This window comes from Triticum dicoccoides, chromosome 4B, assembly GCF_002162155.2.
Source record: "Triticum dicoccoides isolate Atlit2015 ecotype Zavitan chromosome 4B, WEW_v2.0, whole genome shotgun sequence".
NCBI classification, from domain to species: domain Eukaryota; kingdom Viridiplantae; phylum Streptophyta; class Magnoliopsida; order Poales; family Poaceae; genus Triticum; species Triticum dicoccoides.
The window spans coordinates 591,096,465-591,102,940 of NC_041387.1; positions in this window are offsets into that span (position 1 = coordinate 591,096,465).

Sequence of the window (6,476 nt, forward strand, 5' to 3'; positions counted from 1 at the left end):
GAGTATGGGTGGAATGGCTTCTGATCCAGGATCTTAAACCCATTCTTCAGAGCTCCAAATGCCCTCTCAACAGTTACTTTAAGGCTGGAGTGTCTGAGATTAAACAGCTCCTGTGCAGTCCTAGGATAGTTCCTACTAGAGAACTCGTTGAGATGCTACCTGGTTTTCCTGAAGGGTGGAAGAATACCCGGTCGACATGCATAGCCAGCATCTCCAAGGTAGAACTTGTCGTCGGGGATGTTGATCCCATCAGGCCGATTCATGCTATCAGTGAGAATGTTAGCATCATGCGCTGACCCCTCCCAGCCAGCCAGCACATGTGTGAACTTCAGATCAAAGTCAACATCAACAAGCATATTTCTGGCTTGTGTAATGCTTCCTCCCCCTGTATGCTGCAGACTGTGACCTAGGAACTCTGGCAGTGACATGAGTATCATCTATTGCCCCAATGCAATCCTGAAAATGGCATCACAAGCCTGTGTTAGTGCTCAACTTGAACAATACAATCATATCAAGCCATGAATAGTGTATATTGTCAATGTTCACCTTGAAGTATGGATACCATCTTGGGCTTCCGCGAATCTTGGGTGGAGTCTGACCAGATGGTCTCCTGATCCTCTAAGCTACCCAATAGCAAAAAGCACTCACTTGAAGTACCTAGAGATGGTCTCCATTGATCTCCTGAACGTGTTGTGAATGACCCTGAACCTCTGGTTATGGCCAACATCATGGAGGAACATGGCCACTTGCTCTTCGACACTGGTGTTGATGCTACCTTGTAGCAGCCCCCTACTCCTGAAGGTCTCGACAAGCCTGGCAAATGGTGCTCTTTTCATTTGAAGCATCCACAGAGCCTCAACGTCATTGCAGTTGTAGATGTAGTTTAGATTTTGGATCCTCTCATGTTCCCGGTGAAACAATGGACCATAGCGGATCAAAGGTCTCCCAGCACAACGAACAACTCTCTAGTGCATGAACATGACCCATGCCTGAATCACACTAATCAGTGCTGCTGCTTGGATTATCAGCCTCATTCATGCTTCCATAACCTAGTCGACATCGACGGTTTGTTCAGTGGAAAATCGATCCTACACCTAGCCTAACGTCCTAACCGCTGAGCTAACAAAGGGGGAGGGGGTGCTTCTTACCAGCATCAGAGACGAGGACGGCGTAGGGGGAGCCATGGCACATACTAGGTCGACCAGACGGTGGCCAACAACAAGGGAAGCACCAGATCCACCACAAACGCAGCCGCCTCTTCCGCCGCCGCCTCTAGCGCGGATCTGAAATCGCAGCCGCCGTGGTGAGGCAGTAGGAAAGAAAGGGGGGCAGTGGCTATGGGTGAGCGAGTGAAAGGGGTGAGGCTAGATTTGGCGCCGGGACGACGCGCCAGATTTCCATCTCCCGCCATCCCCCCTCGCCCTCGCCTCGCACCCGCCCCGTGCGACCTCGCACCGCACTCAGCCTGGCCCATGAGAAACTGCCGATCTGAGCGTTTTCAGCGAGCCAGGCTCTGGGCTGCTTTAAGAAGCGTGCGATGCAGGCCCAACAGTGAAACCAGGCAACCGAACAGGCCTCTCCCTTCCCGTGTGGGCCTGGTTGGGCTCGATGCGGGCAACCAAACACGCCCTAAAGGAACGGTTGAATTGACCCTTTTCAGCGAGGCAGGCCTGAGCGAGCGCAAGGATGACACACGGATGCAAGCGTATGTACGCGCAGGGATGACCGGGAGACGTCGCGTTGCACCTTGAAGTCGCGCCATAAATCTCCTCACCACTCACTCCGCCCCCCCTCTCCATTATGAATCTTTCATCGTCTACTCTTCCCTTTTGGCGGTGAGCATCGATGGTAGCAAGATCTGGACGAGGAGCACCGACGGCGACCACGAACTTGATCACCGCTTCATCACCCCTTCGCCACCTCTTCTTCAATGATGGTAATTCCTTGTCTTCCTGATTTAGGAAACGATGTAGCCATCGATTTAGGCATGGATTTATACTTCGACAATTCAATCTAGGGACAGACTAAGGGGTTAATACAGCTAGATTTAGGGTTCAAGTTGGGTTCTGGCTTAAGCTTGGTTTTAGGGTTTGATTTAGGCTTCGATTTAGGGTGCCGGTTAAGAGTTTGATTTGACCGTCCATATGTAGTCAATATAGGGGTCTGATTTTGGTTAGTTGCCATGTCGATATAGAGTCAGATTTTGGTCAGTTGCCATGTCAATATAGGGCTAGATTTTGGTCAGTTTCCATGTCGATATATGGTCGATACTGGTCCATGCTACATGAACATCCAATTGATCATGCTTAGTTCTTCATTGCAGTCTTTCTATTCGGAAGCCGGTCATCGATAATGTTGGTGATGGCAAATGCTGAAGGGCGACCGCCTCAAGCCTCCGAGGACAAGTAGGTCGCAAAGGGCGAGCAAGTGGCAGACGTCAGCGCCGGAAAGAGGCCTCAGTGAGGAAGAAGAATTCCAACCATTTTTATGAGGACGCGGGCCCATCACATTTCTGCAAAGTCATTCGAACACCTAAATTGGAGTGACTGTCCATCCCTGACTGCTTCCTTGAGAAAATGGTGCCATCCCTATTTTTGAAGCTCTCTCATTCGACCGAGGTGTTCAATTTTGTATTTGGTTCATGTTTTGACAGGTACAATGATCGTCAACATGCGCCACTGTAACATCAATATAGTATGTGTGACCAACAACACAAGAAATTTTTTCGCATACGCGTGTGGGTTGATTAGCAGATAACACGGAATCACTCTGCCAAAAAGAGGCTACCCAAACACCGCATTTTGTAAAAAGGAAAACACACTCCATCATCTCCCCATGCGCCAAACCAGATAACATTTTAATGAAATCTCCATGATACCAACAACACTGTGAAGCGTGCCCACCCTTCTAGTGATGTGTCAAGGCTAAGCGATAATGACATCGCTCGAAATGGCAGCAAGCAGGTATTGATCTAGAACCTTTAATTCGCCTCGACTTCTATCTCCAATGGCATGTGCATGTGGGTCCCGATTTTCATATCTCATTCTCAGAATGCGATGTCTACTCTTTTATATCTAATAGCTAGCCCCTACTAACAAATTTTTCAATATGCAAGCATGATATCTTAGCATGCCAACATGAGAAAAGATTCACCTCGATATGCATACGATGCATAGGAAAACCCAAACTCAACATGCAGAAATGCATATTAGTTTCCACTCTATTATGCTATTTATAACTGATCTTTTTTGCAACTATACAATATTAAAACAATAAATCATATATATTTGAGTTTAGTTCTCATATTAATACTCTAACATTCATGTTTCAAACAACCGAATCTTATTAAAATATGTTGCGATACATTCTCCCAAAAATGTGTGGGGTATCATCTACTTCCTTCATCCAAAATTAATTGACACTCACTACGAGCGCCAACTAATTCCGGACAGAGATAGTAGTTTCCTATAGTGCTTATGGAATTTGATGTATGTGTAAGCTCTATACCTTTATTTTGTTGAGGAATGCACTTTGAGGGCTCATTTGGTTTCCTGGGATCCCCGCCCTTTCCCTGGGCAGCTCCCACCCGTGGAAACCCAATCCGGGGCTACTTGGCTATGCATTTGGTTGTTGCGGAGGAGAGGGATATCCTGCCCCATCCCCGTTCAATCCCTGGGCTCAAAATAATCTACCCCGACTCGCGGAACAATCCCCCCCCCTCTCTCTCTCGCAAGATCTAGATGGTGTCCACTGCCCACCCGCTTCCTTCTCCCCTCTCCCCTCCAGCCAGTCTGCCCTCTGCCCCCACCTCAAGCCCTCTCTATAGACGAGCTTGAGCGCTCAGCCATTGCTGGCTCGGCTGGAGCTGCAATTTGTGATTAGCATGTGTGAGTTCCCCATCTGCTTGTTGGTAAAATTGAATAAAAAAAATTCATCCCTTCCTTGGAGCAGGCGGCTGGCGGTGCTGATTTGCTTCGTTAAGCTGAGCTTGAAGAAGAGTGTCGCTAGATCGGTCATGCGACACTGAGGTTGAAGACGAGAGTTTTGTTCTTCTGGTCTTCTTTCTTTTCTTCATGGAAGCCAGGGAACCTCGGCCCCTGAAGTGCCAAATGGTGGTGAGATAATGCCTCGTGGATTTCAATGTGTCGAGAATATTTCACCCGTGCTTATTCAACCCTGGAATTTCTCTCCCCAGCAACCAAACATAGCCTGAGAGTTAAATTGTGGGACTAGCTTAGTGTGTTGGCCCATAAATTGCTTGAACTAGATGATACCTTGCACGTTGTTGCAAATTTTTTTGTAATATTTTCAACGAGATTTGGTTGTATAAAAGACGAATAAAAGTATATTATGATACCTAGAAGTAAAAATACATATGATATATCGTGTTTGATAATTGTATAGTTTTAAAATATTTATTAAATATAAATAGCATAATATAGTAGAAATTGTCATGCATGTTTGCATGTAGAGGTGTATTTTTATCTGTGCATGGTTGAATGTTGAGGCAGGCTTTTCCTATGCATGTTGCATAATCCCGATATCCTCCCTAAGCAGAATTTTTGATGTAATAACCTTAGACCTTGTTTAAATTACTGAACTTACACACAGATATAGAGGTAAGGTCACATGTGTGCGTTCGGGGGTGAATGTGTGCGTGTGTGTTGTGAGCGTTTGCGTTTGCACTATGTTTCTAAAAGAGTTAAACCAGGCTTGTTTTTCTTTTGAAAAAAGAAGGATTACCTTGGCCTCAACAGCATTACGGTGCACACATCCATTTCCTGAAAAAACTCAAACATCACAATCTAGTACTAGAGTACAAACCGAAAATAAAAAAACAACTACAATCTATCACATAGCATCTACTATTGGACTGCCATTAAAACCGGTTGTATGTATCCCGTGTTACCATCTTTTATTAATTGCACTCATAGATCATAAGCTCCCGTACTTTTGCATGGTGAATTAAGGACCATGTATGGATCCATAATGTAGCTCGGTATATAGGTTGCAATAAAATTACGAACCTTTGTTCAGTTAAAACCACAATCATTCCTATAATTTCATATAGCCTAAAGCAAGACACCCACACCCACATAGATTCATGCCTTCATTTTAGACTCAACCCCACCCAACCGGTTACTAAGCATATTTGACATACTCATAGATGGAGGCCAATTAAAAGCCACATTAATTCCAAGCCATAATAACTTGGCGAGAGGGCAAGCAAGAAACAAAGGATGAAATGTTTCCTTTTGATCACAGAACAACATTGTTTGCTACATTGCCAACTACGTTTTTGCTATATCCTTAGTAAGAATGACACCTTTGTGCACAAGCAGATGCAATTTTTAATATTTAATGTCACTTTGGTCTTCCAAGTATGATATGAATGAAAAAAAATCCTAATATTAATCATGTCCATGTACATCATACACGCCCAATATTAATCAAACTTGGGACAATTAATGGATTTGTCTATTTCTATGTTGAACAAAACTGTCATGGATATCAGAATGATGAAAAGATAAAATCACATAGATCATGACGTATGTTATTCGCCAAAAATAGCCATGTAAAAAATTACAAGTGCCAAAACCCGAATCAGAACGCCCAAGTATGGCCTTATCAGTAAGTTGTCATTGTACTCCTTCCGTCAGGATTTATTAGGCACCTTTGTATTTTGAATCAACTTTGCTATAAACTTGATGTGCAAAATATAAGCGACATGTGACATATGTCATAAAAATTATATTGTTAAATTAATTTCCGAACGAAGTTTCTAATGGCACCCACTAGTTATGTTACATATAACTCATTTTTTGTTATGCAAATGTATGGTTAAACTTCAAAATATTAGAGGGCCTAATAAACCCGTACATAGGGAGCAAAGCTTGAAACCTTGAGGGTACCCTTTGACCCTTTTTAGTTCAAATAAATGAACTGAATTATCAGAATCGTGTCATTTGATTGAACTAAGTAGTGTCCGAGGGTATCCTATAAATATTTCAAATTTGCATAACTAGTATAGATCGAATTCAGCATAAATTAATCATACCATCACGAGAACCATAATATATACCTATTCAAGAAAAAAACATAAATATATACTTTTTTAACCTCACATAAATATATACTACTCCCTCCGTTCCTAAATGTTTGTCTTTCTAGATGTTTCAACAAATGACTACATACAGAACAAAATGAGTGAATCTACACTTTAAAATATATTTACATACATTCGTATGTGATAGTTCATTTGAAATGTCTAAAAAAACAAATATTTAGGAACGGAGGGAGTTCTTGCAAACACTTGTAGAAGAACGAAACGAGGAACATATACTGTCCAGTGTCCACCCATTCACTCAGGAAACAGGAGTCAGCACGAATCGTAAAGCTACGGCATCTCCACGGTCCAGCCTCCAGGCGGAGCACACGTAGCCCGCTCCTCCATTTGGGGGTGAAGAAACATGTAA